Source organism: Hibiscus syriacus, unplaced genomic scaffold (assembly GCF_006381635.1).
Source record: "Hibiscus syriacus cultivar Baekdansim isolate YM2019G1 unplaced genomic scaffold, ASM638163v2 tig00111708_pilon, whole genome shotgun sequence".
NCBI classification, from domain to species: Eukaryota; Viridiplantae; Streptophyta; class Magnoliopsida; order Malvales; family Malvaceae; genus Hibiscus; species Hibiscus syriacus.
The window spans coordinates 1,929,065-1,948,531 of NW_024063159.1; the positions used below are offsets into that span (position 1 = coordinate 1,929,065).

General features: G+C 36.0%; 1 pseudogene; it reads left to right on the top strand.

Annotated features, from left to right (window-relative positions):
- The first annotated feature begins 3,613 nt into the window (after nt 1–3,613).
- On the top strand, nt 3,614–18,636 carry LOC120168060 (annotated as a pseudogene).
- Nucleotides 18,637–19,467: the final 831 nt, after the last annotated feature.

Below are 19,467 nucleotides of genomic sequence, written 5' to 3' on the forward strand. Positions count from 1 at the left end.
ATCCAATTTTTTTTAAAAAAAATCACAATAATTTAAATAACACAATTTCATATTGTTACCATATCGACAAAATATTTCGAGGTATGATCTCACATTCTAATTTTACAACCATAAAAAATAATACAAAATAATTAGTACAATAAAATTTATTTAAATAATTAAATATAAAATAAATATAATATAATAAAAAAAATAATTTTACCTTATAAAAACAATAACAAAAATTACTTAGATTGATAAAAGTAATTGATAGAAGTGAAAATAAACAAGTAATTTTGGTATGGTGATGTTTGTATTCGGACGGATTATTTATAGGGGAGGGGATCGTTAAAAAGATGAGTTTTCAGGCTCGAGTAATAATGGAGTGCCCGATAATTCAACATACATGATGGAAGACACAGATGAATGTGTCAGAAGTTCAGCGAAAGTGCCGATGACCATCCACGCCTTTCTTTACATGTCGTCAGCTCGGACATAACTCCGCGAAGGCACAACTGATGATATGTGCTTTATTATCATTGTGTAGAAAAGAGTGTTACATCGATAATATTAAGGAAGAGAGTATCTGATAAATAAATATTAAATCTAGAGGTGATTTTTCGGTAGAAACGCTGAAAATAAACGAGTAAAAAGTTTTTCAATTAATTATAATAATTGATTACGTTAAGTAATAAATATATTTATTTCTTTCATGTTTTCAGATTGAGCTGACGTTTTCCCAAGAAAGTTAAAGATGAAGCTTAAGCTAGATCTAATCCAACAATTTAATTATTATTTTAATAAAAAAAATAAGTGGAGTTCAAATAAATATATCTATACGGTCCAACCCTAAAATGCATACATGTTGAATTATATATTATTTTGTTAATTCTTAAATAAAATAAACAAATTTTAAAATTTTAAATTATTTATTTTAATTTGATTTGATTTTAAAATTTTACTTCCGACAATGATTTGTCATTTCCATAGCCGCTATAAAGGTTTTAACCCATAAGAAAAAATAACCTCAGTGACCGAAAATTCCTTATAATATACGATTTTAACCAACTTTTTTACGATTTGCCAAAATGACCAACAAAATCGCAATATGATCTCTAAATCGCAACGCGGTCTCCATTATCGCAATTCAGTTTCCAGATTCGCAACGCGATTTTGACCATCGCATTGCGATTTTTGAAATCCGCATTGCGATTTTAGATAATCACAATGCGAATATGTAAATCGCAATGCGAATATGTAAATCGCAACGCGATAACACTTGATCGCAATGCGATTCTGACTATCGCAACGCGATAATACGTGATCGCAACGCGATTCTGACTATCGCAACGAGATTCTGACTATCGCGTTATGATAATATAAAATCGCAATGCGATTTTCAAAGCGCCATTAGTATCGCAACGCGTATTTTATTTTCAAATTCCAAACACGAATATTTACCCGTAATCGCAACTCTTAACCTAAAACCCTAAATCACAACTCAGTCCCATCTCCATCTCTCACTCTCTACGGCGACATCCGTCCCCATCTCCGACAAAATCCATCCCCATTTCCGGCGAAATCCGTCCCCATCTCCGGCAAAATCCGTCTATCTCCATCTCTCAGAGCCACCCTCACAATCATTCACGATCAGAAATGGAAAATCAACCAAATCAACCACCGAGGGTTAGTTTTTTTAATTATTTTTATTTTGAAATTTTTGCATTATTATTAGGTTTTTCATATTGAAATTAATGATAAGTTTACTGGTAATTTCAATAATAGATTGCTGCCAATACTGCTACTGTTTAGTCTTTAACCCTATGAAGTTAGTAATTGTCTTTGTTTTGTCTTTTGGTTGAAGTAAAGCAATTCATTCAAGTTTCAATTTTAGACAATGACCATTTAAAACCGAGAATCGCAACGCGAAATGAAAATCGCAATGACAAAATTCGCGTTGTGATTATCTCGTTGAGATAGCCATTTCGCGTTGCGATAGTCGAATTCGCGTTGCGATAATCATTTTCGTGTTGCGATTTTCATTTTCGTGTTGCGATTTTAAGTTTCAGAAACTATTCTTCTTCTGCAAATTGAAACTTGAATGAATTACATTACTTCAACCAAAAATCAAAGACAAATACGAAATTCACAGTGTTGCAAAATTAAGTTTGAAGAATAAACTACTACGCTTTATGTTTATTATTGTTTATGGTATATCTTCACAGTTTAGTTTTTGGTATATCTAACTTGGTATGTTTATTTTTTTTGTAGAACTTTTTTTCGGCTTAATTGACCTTAAGGAATAAAATAAGCCTAGTCACTACAATTGCGTCGAAGCTTTCACCTGTACAAAGACAATTATTTGAGGATACTTGCTTCGGGCCATGGTTGAAAGTACAACATCCGGGTGGAGATGCTATGTTGACCCATTTGTGGCTTCAGACCATGACACGCGATCTACCCGAGAGTATAGAATGTGGTAATGAAGAGATATGGTTTCATTTTCCACCGGCGTATACGTGTTTTGGGCGGGAGGAGTTTTGCTTAATCACTGGTCTACGCTTCGGACACGATGATGTAGGTCGATACACTAGTCATATTACCCGCCCATCATGGTTATCCCGGGTTTTTCCTGAGCTGTCAATGGAGAAGCCGAATTTACACGTCGACGACTTGACGAGATTATTTAATAAGAAAGATGGTTTTACTCGGATGGATGACGTCGATGTTGTCCGAGTATGCCTTTTAGTACTTTTGCATGCCGACTTTTTAGGCATAGAGGGCAGACAACCTATTCCTAAGGACCTAATATTATTGGTAGAGGACCTAAATGTATGGAACCTATTTCCGTAGGGTTTGTATCTATGGAAAGCTACCTGGAATAAGTTGTCGTCTGCCTTTGATGACCGCAAAAGTTTGTGTGGCGATGGTTCCAAATACACTTTGTCAGGTTTTATTTGGGCCTTTAAGGTAAGAATTTATATATAATGTTTCCAAAATTATAATTAATTATTTTAACAATTACTAATGTTTGTGTATTATATTGTTTGTAGATTTGGATATTTGAGACTTTTCCCGACATGCAGACATATGCATTCAAAACTTCAAATGATATTCCTAGGGCTATTTCCTGGAAGAGGAAACGGCAGCTGTTGATTTGGGAAGAGTTACTACGGTATACGATAATAAATGATGTAAGTTAACAGGAATACTACCATATATAAACAAGTTATTACTAGTACACGTTTAACTTTATTTGAGCTTTTATATTGTTAGGAGGCCAACACTCCATTACAGAGGCTGACACCCACGGAGGCTGAGCTTGCCACTGATTGGTGGCAAGCTAATAAGCGTTTTTTTAATGGCACGGATGATGAGCAGCCTCCACTTCGAGAGCCATCACCTCACCCAGAGCCATCACTAGATCGACCACACTATACACCTCTACAACGAGAGCCATCACCTATTCTGTCACATCATCGAGCCTCTTCTCCACCATCACCTCATGATAGGCTACCAGCAAAGATGCCACGACATTTATCTCCCTGTTCTCCACCTCCACCTTCACGGGATGAGTTAGGGGAGTTACGTGATAAGGTCAATGCCTTGCGTGAGGAGGTCAATACTTTACGCGATGACAATGGTGAATGGCGTGAGGAGGTATCTACTTTACATGGTGAGGTAGCGGCTCTACGTGAGATGGTAGCATTGTTACAGAATGAGGTTCATACTCTATGCAACGAGGTAAGTTTAAGATTTTTCATTTAACTTGATTAATCGTAATTTCACTTAGATTAACCATTTCACTTGGATTGCTTAGTAAATTCATTCGGTTGCTGTCAATACTGCTAAACAGTTCTAAAATAACTTAGTATTTGTCTTTGTTTTGTCTTTTGGTTGAAGTTAGTAAATTCATTTTTGTCTTTTGGATTGCTTAGTAAATTCATTCGGTAGTAGTTTATTCTTCAAACTTAAATTTGCAACACTGTGAAGTTAGTATTTGTCTTTGTCTTTTGGTTGAAGTAATACAATCCATTCAAGTTTCAATTTGCAGAAGAAGAATAGTCACAACACGAAAATGATTATCGCAACGCGAATTTGACTATCGCAACGTGAATTTGACTATCGCAACGGGATAATCGCAATGCGAAAACGACTATCGCAACGCGGAAATGACTATCGCAACACGAATTTGACTATCGCAACGGGATAATCGCAATGCGAAAATGACTATCGCAATGCGAATTTAGTTTCGCGTTGTGATTTTGGTTTCGCGTTGCGATTTTCTCGTTGCGATAATCATTTTCGTTTGCAATTTTAAGTTTCGTGTTGCGATTTTAAGTTTCAGAAACTATTCTTCTTCTGCAAATTGAAACTTGAATGGATTGCATTACTTCAACCAAAAGACAAAGACAAATACTAACTTCACAGTGTTGCAAATTTAAGTTTGAAGAATAAACTACTACCCTTTATGTTGTCCTTGAACATGCACTAAACCTATATGTTGTCCTTTTAAATGTTTATATAAGTGCTTACTTCTGGAATGTTATCTGATGCATTTTGTGAACTATGATAGAATAATGACTTGGGTGAATACCGTGCAAGTTTGAAACATATTTGTCTTTGTTTTCACTATTTAATATAATGTCTGTTTATTTACTGATTTTATGTATTAATTTATTTTTAGCGGCCCGATAAGGTGGATGCTTTACGTCGGGTTTTTTTTACACGACGGGGTTCACACATCAGACGGCGTACACGTATCATTAAGTCTCCGTTCACCCCAATAGTGCGAAGACTCTGTAAGAAGAAGCCCGACTCACCTGTCATCGTTCAAGAGGCCTCTCCTATCGTTCAAGAGGTCCCTATCATCCCTCAAGAGTCCCCTCCCACCGTTCAAGAGGCCCTTGTCATCGTTGAAGAGGCCCCTCCCAACATTCTAGAGCCCGATTCACACGGCATATTATATCGAATTATTGAGAAACCCCCTCTCGTGCCAGACATGATGGATGACTGTTGGCTTTCGTATAAGTTACCGACCAGTACCATTCCGGCAGATGAAGTGAAGAGGAAAAAACTACCGGAAACAATTCTGGATAATACCTTTTGGGCTAAGACCGCAGTTGATTTTTATCTACATGAGCGGAGCCAGGGGTGTTACGCTGACATATACAAACTCAACAATGATATGCATTTGTTGATTGATCGGTCTTGGTGGGGTGTGTTATTAGGGGTTGAAGACAATGGCTATTTCGATGGGGGGTAAGTCTTATATTTTTCTTCTTATAATTCATTTTGATTAATTTTTTTTTAAATTTATGTAATTCACTAATATATGTCTTTTTTTGTAAACATAATATTGATGCATGGGTGTCACGTCTTCTAATAATAAGGAAAATAAGAAAAATAAAAAAATACCCGATATACAATTATGCCGACGTCTTTTCACGTAGTTCACATGAAGAATCAACGACATGAATCATATGTGTTGGCTAATGGACAAGCTAAACTTTATCCTGCATGGTGGGAGGTCGATAAGGTTAGTATTTATTTTTTAAATATTTTAAAGGTGTTTATAAATAAGTGCGCAATTGAATTATTACTTATGATTGTAGGTGTTTATCCCTATTTTGGAACGTACTCATTGGCTTCTTGTCGAGCTTCAGCTTCCATCCCTGAAGACAATAGTATATGACAGCATGATAAATTACATATCATTGTCTGATTTGAGAGATATTATTAAGGGATGGAGCTCTCATTTGGCTAAATTCTTGGATGCGATTAATTATTGGACTTATTCTGGAAACAAGAAGCCAAAGAAGTTCAATATTACAATTATCAGAGACGAGACCGCACCACAATAAATGCAAGAAGCCAGAGGGGATTGTCGTCCTCTCGTATGCATGTGCTTGGAGCGTTTGACGACAGGAAGTACAAAGTTTCTACCTCCCACCGATAGAGATAGAGGTGCAGTAGGCTTGTGGTTTCGGCATTTTATGGCTAGAACGATATATGCGAGACGCTTCCTACCTGCATCTGCGTTATGAAAGATTCAATAAACAATTGGTAAGTCAAATGCAAGTGTTGTTAAGTACCTAGAATTCAATATAATTTGCTGTTTGTTGGTTTTAGATGTGTAGAAAGTGTTGTTTGAGCAAATGTTTGGTTTCTGCAGGTTAATCCTGAAGTGAGCTGCGTGAAATTGATGTGCATAAACAACTGTCTGGGGTACACTTTTTTTATTGTGATTGATTCTTAAAAGTCTGACTTGTTTAATTGATGAGAAAAATAATATAATAAGAGTTGATTTGTTTAATTGATGTGTAAATAATTCTTATTTGTGCTTGTTTAATTGATTAAAAGTTGATTATTGATGTGTAAATAATTCTTATTTGTACTTGTTTAATTGATTGAAATGTAAAAGTTGATTTGTTGATTTCAACTGCATCATATTCCGTTGCGATAGTCTAATACACTTTGCGATTTTCTTGTTGCGATAGTCAAATTCCCGTTGCGATAATCAAATTCGTGTTGCGATAGTCATTTCGCGTTGCGATAGTCAAATTCGCGTTGCGATAGTTAAATTCGCGTTGCGATAGTCATTTTCGCGTTGCGATAGTCATTTTCGCATTGCGATTATCCCGTTGCGATAGTCATTTTCGCATTACGATTATCCCGTTGCGATATTCAAATTCAAGTTGCGATAGTCATATTCGCGTTGCGATAGTCAAATGAATGTGTAATAAGTGATAACAACTGAACAAATCATAGCAATGTTCAAACTCAAGTTACTAATATACATGGGCCTAACTGAAAATGTTAAAAGTTTACACATAAAATACACATAATACAACGTTTGCATTTACAAATCACCTAAGTTAATAGTCCTAAAAGGTGAAGCCGGTTGTGATTGGGATTTTGATTTTGATTGCGATTTTGATTGCCTTTTGCTTGACACCATATGAGCTTTGGATATTGATGATGATCCATATTTTGGTAGAGGAAAAGATGATTGTGATGGCACTGGTGATCCACATATCAACCTTGTATGACCACTTTCCTTGCACCGACTACATGTCAATCTCTTCTTCTCTTCACCCTTAGACGGTATACGATCGTGACTTTTTGGTCAGCCATGTAGCCTTCTGTCCATGGCTAGTGGCAAAACTGTTTGTAAGTCATCTGGTATGTCTCACTCAAAAGGATGTAGATAATCTCGGCATAAGTCTGTCGATATACTTTTGTAGTGTAGCAATCCATAGCATATGCGCTTGAATCATCTTGGTTTAGATGAAGAGCAACTTTTATAACATGGCCACACGGATAACCAGATATTTGCCATTTTATACAACTACACGTCTTTGCATTTAGATCGACAAGCCCATTTAAGTTATTATCCAGTACTTCAAACAAAGTGTTTGAACATGGTTCAACTCTCCATGACGTTGACTTCCCAACACGTTTCGTTATCTTTTCTTGTAGTACCACTGTTGAATAGAGGCTCGAAAAAACTACATTAACATAGTAATGGGTAATTTCCAGGAATGACGACTTAGGGCATTGATTGATTCTGCACTATTAGACGTCATGAAACCATATCTTGCTCCAAGTTGATGTACTCTTGACCATCTTTCAAACACGACATCTTCTAGTGTTTGAGCACACTGAGGCAAAACACGTCTTAAACAATTTATATGCTTATTAAAATCCACTTCCCGATAAGCTTTTACAGCCTTCCAGTATGTCCATTTGTGATTTTTTATACCAGCAGACCTTGATTTTAGATTTCTATATAAATGAACACCACAAAGTCCATGAAAAGCATCTGGGAAACACCTTCTAACAGCGTTGTCAATTGAGTTTGCCCTATCAGATATGATTGTCAGATTGCTAATAGGACCTATGCAATCCCTAAGATGCCCCATAAACCATGTCCATGAATCAGAGATTTCAGATTTGCCAACCCCGTAAGCTATTGTCAGAATCCCATTGTTAGCATCCATGGCTACTGCTAATAAGTTTACTCCAAGGTATCGACCTTTTAAATGTGCTCTGTCAACTATAATAACTGGGCGCATGCAAGTAATAAACGAACGAATCTACAAAATCATATACACAAGAAATATAATCATTTAAATGTGAAATGCATGTAACTAACAAAAATGAGTCAACAAAATTATATTGATTTACTAACCGTAGCACCAATGGAGATAAACAGCAACTCAAAGCGTCCATCTCTATCTGTTTTGATATGAGTTACCAACCTATGATTTTTCAACTTTAAATTGTGACAATAAGCCGGCAGTTGGGCAAACGATGCTTCTGGCGACCCCCTCAACAATTCCAAGGCATAACATTTGACTCTTCAAGCTTGAGAATATGAGATACTAATCTTGAACCGAGCATTCATGTCAGTCATAATTTCATGTCCCCGATATACCATGCCATTCAAAAACATTAACTCAGCCAGAAAACCACCCAACACCTTTTTGTTTGCCTGTCTATGGTGAGGAAAAACTTGGGTTCTTGAACATGTATGTTTATCAATAAAAGTCCTAACTTGAAACATTTCGCAATCTTTTATCCTCTTTGCAATCATACGACACGTACAGTTTTTGTCAATCATACACCTTGTTTCGAAACGATCTTTGCTTGATTTGTTAACTTTTAGTTGATAGCCATCTTCCACATATTTCGTATACAAAACTATCTTCAAGTCTTCCTTTGTATCAAAACAATCATCTTTCTTGATACGAATAATTTTTGTGTAACAATCAACTGCTATTTTTACCAACTCTTCTTCCGGTATCTGAAGTAATTATGGCATATTCAGTTATACTCTCGTGGTATTTTCTTCGGGGATTTCTTATTCTTCTTTTTCTTCTTCAGGGTTATATAAATTACAGAATGGATGTTCAACATGTTCATTCACAGTCGTAACTTCCTCCTCATTATCATCAACAACATCTTTCTCGGCAGCGGCTGTTTCATCGTCAAAATTCGGGTATTGACCAATAACAAAATCATTACACGCAGGGTCTGTTTCTTCTTCTAAAACATCATCAAAATTCGAGTATTGACCAAGATCAAAGTCCGGGTATTGACCAAGATCAAATTTCGAATACCGACTAGTACTCATAATTTTTTCTGTTGGCTCATCATCGTCTAACTGGTTAATACGAAAATCGGAATTTGGTGTTGAAAGTTGATTGGGATTTGGATTAGGAAAAGGTTGTGGGTTTTGAGATTGTGTTTGGTATTATAAATGTGGTGAAATAAAATTTTCTTGGTGATGAAATTATGGTGGAACCATTAAATTTTGAGCACCATGAACTGGGGTTGAAAAACTTAGTTGATTACTACCCGCTACTGACCCAACTTCACTACTTCTAGGTTCAATAACATACAATGTAACATCATCTTGCGAAACACTAATGTAAGCAATGAATCGTTCAATATCTTCATTGTCGGTTAACAAATAAACTTTACATTTTCTCTGATAAGATAACCTAAATCCACTTAAGGGCTCTAAATTCAATTTATTTGCAACACGTAACATTAGAGTTTCATAAGTTAACTTTTTTAATGACAGTTTTAGTTGAAGATTCATGGGTAAAGGCATATATTGTAAAACACCATGAACATTCTCCCATGACCCTCCAAAACACAAATCTATCCAAACATGATCAACATTAGATGATTTCATTATTGTAAATTAATTTACTAAACAAATGAGCTACGAAACTAAAACCTGTTGCCGGATGGGGAAGGATGTCGTTGGATATAGGAACGGATGTCGTTGGAGAGAGTGATAGATGGAGATGGAATGAGTTGCGATTTAGGGATTTAGGTTATGAGTTGATGCTGTTGCGTAGTAGTTATATACCCATTTGTGTTGCGAAACTAAAACTTGTTGCGAATTTGAAATTCAGTGATGCGTTAGTCAGAATCACGTTATGATAGTCAAAATCGCGTTGCGATAGTCAGAATCGCGTTGCGATAGTCTGAATCGCGTTGCGATAGTCAGAATCGCGTTGCGATCAAGTGTTATCGCGTTGCGATTTACATATTCGCATTGCGATTATCTAAAATCGCAACGCGGATTTCGAAAATCGCAATGCGATGGTCAAAATCACGTTGCGAATCTGGAAACTGAATTGCGATAATGGAGATCGCGTTGCGATTTAGAGATCGCATTGCGATTTTGTTGGTCATTTTGGCAAATCGTAAAAAGGTTGGTTAAAATCGTATATTATAAGGAATTTTCGGTCACTGAGGTTATTTTCTCTTTACATAACAACGATCTCTCTCTCGGCGGCAATAATAAACTAGAACTTTCAAAAGTTCAGAAAAATATTCATGTGTGGCAGTTTTAATATAAAGCTTTTTAATTATTGATATATATAAATACGGTAGAAAAATTGGTAAAAAAATAATGTTTTAGGTAGCGTTTTACTAAAAACATTATTTTTTACTAGGTTTTTCTACCACGTTTACTTATATCGGTAATAATAATAATAATAATAATAATAACAAAATCGGTAGAAATAATGTTTTCTATCATTTTTTACCGGTTTAATTATTTAAAATAATAACAAAACCAGTAATATCTTTTTTTAGTCATATATTAAGGTTGTCGCACTGTAGAACTTCCCCACCATAATCTTTATCGTGTAGTGATATAAGCAGAGTTTCAAATCGCAGTCGCGATTGCGTTTTTCGGTCATTTCGGATTTACCGTGATTGTGGCCATCGCGGGTGCTATTGCAGCCGTCGCGGGCACTATTGGGTGCTATTGTGGGTGTAACAGGTAACTCGGATAGTAACGAAACCGTTATTTCGCAGGCGCTATCACGTTTTCGGACCGTAATTTAAAACACTAGATATAAGTATTGAATTGATACTTTGGTCTATATCTTCAACAGACATTTCTTGTGTGGCAAATTTCCTGTCCATGATATTTCTTGGGAGGAGATATAGAGTAAATCAACTACTTGGATGTTTTCTTGTAGCCGTTGGTGTAATCATAACCGTAGCAAGGTAACTTAAGGCTGTTTTTGAGTTCTAATCTTCTATTGCTACATTTATGAATTTTGGTGGTGCAACTTCTAAATGACTTCCAAACGACTTGTTTTATAGAGGGCTCTGAAACCGAGTGAGGGCCAAAAACTAGCAAATAGAATCTGATTTGAGTGCCCTAAACTTAACCTATGATATCATTATTTCTAGTGGATTTTTATAACAGTAAATCTCAATAGAAGTAGCATGCTCTTCCTGTTCTAGCTGCGTGGAGAGAGATTTGTATAAAAGCTTCAGCCTTCAGTGATTAGAATAGAATAATAAAACCATTTTAGAAGTGAAAACTGAGATATATGAACATTCTTGTCATCTTCTTGTATTATCACTGTTGATTGCTTGCTTCCTCCGTTCAGGCCAGATGAACTTCTCAATAGTCTTTCTTCTAGAATCTCAACTACTTCATAGTAGTTTACTGTTATCTTCCATACAGATCTTCTAATTTTGAAGGCAAAGTTATACTGCAGTTGTAGCATAACTTAGATTTAATTCAAATGATAAATAATTTTATTAGTTTCAGTCATGGTGATTTGAGAAACCGGAGCTACATTTTTATAATGTATAATGTAACAATTCCTGATAATGGTTGTTCCCTTACCAGATTTTGAGAATTTTGTTTATTGCCTGTGTTTACATCTACAGTGGGTCCAGCAGTGGTTATTCACTGATGGAAGCTAGCATATATTGTAGTTTATTGATGATATTGCAAGCAGCTGATACTGTTCTGAAGGTTGTTCGACTTTCTTTATTGACATCTATCTAGTCATTCCAAGTTCTAATATAATGCATTCATCTAAAAGGTGGTTGTTATGAATTAGGATGAGAAATAGAAGAAATTAGAGATTTCAGAATTAGAAAGACTTAGATACAGAAAATGTTCTTCATTCATAAGATAACCCTTAAAGGATTGGTACAAATTATATATATACCGTACCAGCTGTCATAACAAATCTAACAAAATAACCTTCCTAAGCTGACTCACCCTCCAAACTTCTCTCCAAAATTATAATAACCATTCAAGCCCAAGTCTAGACCCACCTGTAACTTATATTGGTTTAAGTCACAGTAAGCCCACTAACCTTCCCCAGCCTAAGTCTTCAACCCGTCTCTTACTCTTCATTTCATTTTTACTTCAATTCCCAATTCCTCATATAGGAACTCAATCCCTAGCCCCCATGTCAATCCCTAAATTCCTTCGATCCTTCCCCAATTTCTGATGTTGCTTCCCAATTCTTCCCTTCATCATTTCCCCTAAATCAACACGATCAAACGCTAACTTTTCTGTCATCATAACAATACCCCCTTCCCAGACGATTCTTGTCCCCAAGGATCAAACTAAGGAAATTGTTGTCTCAATACGGTATAATCTTCTGAAGTTGCTTCTGTTTCTCCCATATTTGTCCACTGAATGAGCAGTTGAATGACTGCTCGATTCTGTCTTGTAATCACTTGCTGATCCAAAACGAGGGCTGGGTAAATCTTCACTTATCCATCCGACGCGACCTCTGGAGGATCGATCGAGATAAGTCCTTTTTTCCCGACTTTCTTCTTAAGTAAACTCACATGGAAAACTGGATGTATCTTCGAATTTGCTGGCAAATCAAGTTTATAAGCAACTTGACCAATTTTGTCTTTTATTTTGTACGGTCCAAAATAACAAGCAGCAAGCCTCAAGTTTCTTTTTAGGGACAGTGATGTTTGTCTGTATGGTTGGAGCTTCAGGTAAACTTCATCCCCAATTTGAAACTCCCTGTTTATTCGATGTTTATCACTTATCTGCTTCATTCTGTTAGTAGCTTTAAGTAATTGCTCTCGTAGTAATGAATTTAACTGCTCTCTATTTTGCATGACATTCTGCATTGCCTCCACCCTAGAATCTGTAGTCCATGTCACATTAGGAGCTTTATACCCATATAAAGCTTCAAATGGTGTCATTTGTAGAGCAGAGTGATAATTAGTGTTGTACCATCATTCAGCCTAAGCTAACCATTTAGACCAAGTCTTTGGTTTCAAGAAACACATACACCTCAAATATTGTTCCAAACACTTATACAGTACTAAATAATGTAGTTGAACCCAATTGCTTCATTAATTCCTGCCAAAACAGACTAGTAAAAGACTTGTCCCTATCAGAAATAGCCACCTTAGGAGGACCATGTAACTTGTAAACCTGATTAAGATAAACTCTAGCAACTTTCACTACTGTATAGGGATGAGATAGTGGCATAAAATGAGCATATTTAGTGAATTTATTAATCACCACCAAAATGCAATTATATTTTTTTGAAGATGGCAAACCCTCAATAAATTCCATTATAATCATTTCCCAAGCATTGTTTGGGACTGCAATAGGTTGTAACAACCCTGGCTTAGAAATATGTTCTATTTTAGTCATTTGACACACATCACACTGTTGTATATGCTCTTGAATTTGCATTTTCATCCTTGGCCAGAAAAAATAAGACTTAATTTTTTGATAAGTAGCTTGAATACCTGAGTGACCTCCTTGTGGTGAGTCATGCAGAGCCACAATTATATTCTGCCTCAAATCCCCTTTTCTGCCCACATAAATTCTATTTTTGAAATATAATACTCCTTTTAATAATTTCCAGTCATGTAGCTCATCTGGCTTAATAACCATAATAGGAAGTTTCTCTTGGGCTAAAACATCTTCCTCATAACTTTTTTCAATATCATGTACCCAAGTAGGAGTTATAACAGTAACTCCCATTTGAATAAGTTCACCAGAATCCAGTTGTTGTCTAGATAGTGCATCTGCAGCTTTGTTATACTTACCCTTCCTATACTGAATAATATAATCCAACCCCAATAACTTTGTAAGTCCCTTCTTCTAGATAGTTGTAATTAACTTCTGATCAAGTAAATGTTTTAAGGACTCATGGTTTGTTTTAATGACAAACGAACCACTCTCCAAATAATGCCTCCAATGAGAAACTGTCATCAAAATGGCCAAATACTCCTTCTCATAAATTGAAAGATCTGCATGCTTAGGTCCCAAAGCTTTACTCAAATTGGCTATAGGTCTCCCTGCTTGAGAAAGAACAGCTCTAATCCCTTTAGAACTAACATTAGTTTCTAAAAAGAATTTCTGGTCAAAATTAGGCAAAGCTAACACTGGAGCATTACACATAACTTTCTTGAGCTTTTCAAAAGCTGTGATGGCTTCTTCAGACCAACAAAACCCATCCTTTTTCAACATATTAGTTAAGGGCTTACTCAGTTCTCCATATCCTCTTATGAATTTCATGTAGTATCCAGTTAATCCAAAAAATCCTCTTAAAGCTTTCTGATTCTTAGGCAAAGGCCACTGTTGCATAGCTTTAACTTTGTTAGGATCTGTTTCCACTCCCTCAGCTGATATTAAGTGTCCTAAATATTCCACTTGCTGCTGTCCAAAGAAGCACTTACTCCTTTTAGCATATAACCTATTTTTCAACAAAACCTCTAACATAGTTCTTAGGTGTTGTTTATGTTATGCCAAGCTAGGACTGTAAATCAATATATCATAAAAAAAAATACAAGAACAAACTTCCTTAAATATGCTCCAAACAAATCATTCAACAAAGCTTGAAAAGTAGCTGGAGCATTAGTAAGACCAAAAGGCGTTACTTTAAACTCATAGTGTCCTTGATGAGTCCTAAAAGCAATTTTATGAATATCTTCCTCCTTAATTCTAATCTGCCAATATCCAGACCTCAAATAAATTTTTGAAAAGAAGATAGCCCCATTCAACTCATCTAGCAAATCCTCCACTATAGGAATATAAAACTTATTTTTAACTGTAGCAGAATTAAGTGCCCTATAGTCCACACAAAATCTCCAAGTTCCATATTTCTTTTTTATAAGTAAACATGGAGAAGCAAAAGGACTTTTACTCACCTGAATAATAGATGAGGACATCATTTCAGTAATCTGTTTCTCTACTTCAGTCTTATGATGATGAGCAAATCTATAAGGTCTAAGGTTTACTGGTTGTGTCCCCTATTTAAGGACAATTGCATGATCATATTTCCTACTAGGAGGCATCCCCTTTGGTTCTTCAAAAACCTCTTTAAACTCTTCCAGTAGTTCTTGTAATGGTAAAGGAACTACATTGTCTTCCACTTCAGCACTTAGCAAATAAATCTCCCCACTTAATTCAGTGTCTTTTTCTGCTAACTTTTGTAATTTCTCACCCGAGATTGATCTGATTAAGGGCAGCTTTTGAGACCCCTTTATAACTATATTTTTACCATCTTTCTCAAAACTGATGGTTTTAGTTTTAAAATCCATCATTATAGGGCTAAATACTTCCATCCAATCTACCCCCAATACCATATCACTACCTCCCAGAGATAACACTCTGAAATCATGCTGGAAATCATAGCCCTGCATCTTCCAACTCTCATTGTTGCTTCTAGCCGTACTGAACAGTTTCTCCCCATTAGCTACTGTAATAACTAATGGCTGGGTATGAACCAATTCAACCCCTTCCTTGGCCCATTGATGAGTTACAAAACTATGAGTGTTGCCACTGTCAATTAGTACATTAATAGGTTTTCCCTTGATAAAACCTTGAATCCTCAAAGTAGTATGTCCCACATTCCCTGTAATAGCATTGATAGAAATTTCCAAGACTTCTTTAGCTTGATCTTCCACCTCTATTCTCTTCTGTTAAATCCTGTTCAGTAGAATCTGTATGTTCTCTTCCTCCATACAATTCAGCTGTCTGACTTTGCACTGATGCCCTGGAACAAATTTTCTCCACATTTAAAACACAAATTGTTGGCTCTTCTATAATCCAACAGATTCTGTTTTGGGTTGGTATTATGAGGAACTGACTTAGGTAATAAACTCCTATTACCACTGTTCTGTTGATTGTTTGAAGGAGTATAAGAAAAAAATCTACTAGGAGATTTGTACTTCTTTCCTTCAATCTCATTAGCTAACTCATATAGTTTAGCTTGCCTATAAGCTTCAGATAGGTTCTTAGGCTCCAACACTTTCACCTTATGTTTTAATTCCTCCTTAAGACCACTAATGAAGCTAGAAACAAAATAATCCTCCCCTAAATACTGATGTTGTTGTAACAAATAGGGTCTTAACTCCTCAAACTTTTCTTGATACTCTTTTACATTACCCTTCTGCATTAACTTATTAAATTCTTCAATGATATCTGAATAGTTTCTGTCACAAAATCTATAACACAAATCAGCCTCAAATTCATGCCAGTCACTCTATGCTTCGCATAATAACCATCAAACCAAGTCTCAGCCTTCCCCATCAAATACATTGCAGCCACATCCAGTTTCTGCTCCTTAGGAACTCCCAAAAGATTAAAATATTTTTGACATTTTCGAACCCACCCTCTGGGATTACTGCCATCAAACATCAGTAACTCCAATTTAGGATGAGGAAACATAGGCCCAGAACTCCCAAACAAACCCTTATTGTCTACTTTAAACTCATAGCACTGCCCATAATATTTCTTCTTGCAACCTTTGAATTAAAAGGTAGATGACTAGAAAACTCCACAGGTTTAGCAGCTAATATCCCCGGTTCATTTGGTTTAAAAGTATACTTCTCATGCTCACTCAAAATCGTAACTAAACATGGTTATTTACCTTCGCCTTTGTTTTGGTTTTCAACTGCTGATGGTTGAATTCTTGCTGACTGAGGTGAGTCTGTAGGATTCTCTGTAAATAGCCCCTGTTCTCAATCATCCCATCCTCCAAGGTTTGTATCCTTCCCTCCAGCTCTGCCTTCTGCTCAACCCACCAAGATGGTAAGGTCTCTTCTTTCCCTTCTACTGCTTGTTCCGTTACCTCAATGGTTCACTTCTTTTGCATCTTTCTTGTCTTCCTCAGCGTGAAAAGAATGGATTTTTTGGATCTCCAAACTTAGCTCTGATTACCAATTTGTTATGAATTAGGATGAGAAATAGAAGAAATTAGAGATTTTAGAATTAGAAAGACTTAGATACAGAAAATGTTCTTCATTCATAAGATAACCTTTAAAGGATTGGTACAAATTATATATACACCGTACCAGCTATCATAACAAATCTAACAAAATAACCGTCCTAAGCTGACTTACCCTCCAAACTTCTCTCCTAAATTATAATAACCATTCAAGCCCACGTCTAGACCCACCTGTAACTTATATTGGTTTAAGTCACAGTAAGCCTACTAACCTTCCCCAGCCTAAGTCTTCAACCCGTCTCTTACTCTTCATTTCATTTTTACTTCAATTCCCAATTCCTCAGATAAGAACTCAATCCCTAGCCCCCATGTCAATCCCTAAATTCCTTCGATCCTTCCCCAATTTCTGATGTTGCTTCCCAATTCTTCCCTTCATCATTTCCCCCAAATCAACACGATTAAACCCTAACTTTCCTATCATCATAACAGTGGTATTTTAATCCTTTGCAGGAAATAATCTTTTTGGATGCTGCAAAGCGATTAAAGGTACGATGTTTACTGTTGAAAAGTTTCTTATATCTCATTGGTCAAATTGAGCATAGGACGTTAAATGAGTTTCTTCATTGCATTGAACATCATTTCGTTGTATTTGTTGCAGTGTGGTTCAGTAGATCTATTTATGGATCTGCATTTCAAGTAAGTACGGTGTACCGTATAGTTTTAGGTTTTGGCCATTTTTATTCGCGGTCTCCCCTTTAATGTTCTTTCTCTATGATGGGATCTTTCTTGTATGTTGATGTGGTTCTACCTTGTTTAGTGCAGGCAGTGTTCATTTTCCTACTTCTACCCTTTTTATCAAAACTTTGGGGCATCCCATTTAGCCAGCTTCCAAACTATCTTAAAGATGGTGCAGCTTGCTTCTTGAACGTAGGTGGCACTTTATCTAGTGGTAAGCCATAATTAAGACACTTTTAGAAAATTTTACTAGATTCTTGCAATAGTAGAGGGCCTGGATTGCACCGATGAGCTCAAATTACGGAATGAAGATAGTGCAGCTCATTATGAGAGGATGGAAGTTCTATTTGTTACGTATAGAGTTGGCTTGCTATTGAGATTAACCATTATGTTTTTACACAACCGCCCTATGTTGTGACTGGGTCGTGTCTCGAATGGAGCGAGTGATTGATTTAGTTTCATTGAAATTCCGTTGGCCTTAGGATGTGATGGTGCACCACTACTTCCCCTGCTGTTTGTTATTGTCAACATGGGTTTCAACATATCATTGCTACATCTTCTCAAGATCTCTTTTGGAGTGGTTTCTTCACTTGCATCCACTTTTTCGGGTAGGTCTTTGTATCCTTTTCAACATCCAGTACGAGTAATTAATTTCATCGAAATCTGTGCTTAACAATGCATGCACACACAAACATATGCATACCCAGGAAAACACAATCGAATTTATGATAATCTCGTATCCGTTCATATAATTGCGGTGCCTATTTCAGTCTAAATGTTCACGTTGCCGCTGCCGTATGTCGGTGTAGCGTCGTCGCTTCCAACCGGTTTCGTAGGAGGAGCAATCATCCTAGTGTTGGGGTTGCTTATTTATGCGTGGTCACCGACTGGTTCAGCCACGGCATTGCCCTCACCCTCTAGATAGAATGCGACAATTTACCCATCGTCGAGAACAAAATGAAATCAATAATACGGTACCATATCAAGTAAAAGCAGAGCAAGGCTGGCCCCTGAAATTGAGGGTAAGAGCAGATGTTGATCCTTTGTTCTAAAAGTTGTATTCCTTATTGTGCATACGATCCTTGTATGCGTTCCCATTGAGATTGTCTTCACGGGCTGTTGAATGATACATAGAAAGGATTTTGGTAATCAATCATTGCGATTTCTGCCTCCCAGTGCAGTGATGATATGGAATCATTACAATTTATTATGTAGAGCCTTTGGCTTCTTTTACAGGTCGAAATGTGGTCTCTACCAACTTGAACCACCTCTATCAACTTTAACAAACTCAACATACATCTCATAGTCCATTTGCACTCGTATCGGTACTAAAACATTGATATTTCACTTGTTTTTCTTGTATTCGGAGTTGATTTTATATCAAATTCACTCAAAATCGATAAAAATCATATAAAGTGATTGCATAATAACGTAGATATCAAAATTTTACATGAAAAATTATTTTGAAAAAGATCATAAGTAGAATTTTTTTTACTAATATCAAAAATAGAAGAGTATAAGAGAATTTTCAAAAACAACTTTTTAAATTCAATCTCTAATATCCATTTATTGGAGTAATTACTTGGTTAAAAAACAATAATAGAAATCCATTTAAATTATATTTTTTTATTTTTAATCAACATAGCGGTAAATATTCACTTTCAATCAAATTAAGATTTTTGGGTAAATTATGCATTTAGTACCTAAACTATAAGTTTTAGTCCATTTTAGTATCTAAACTTTTAAAATCACTCCT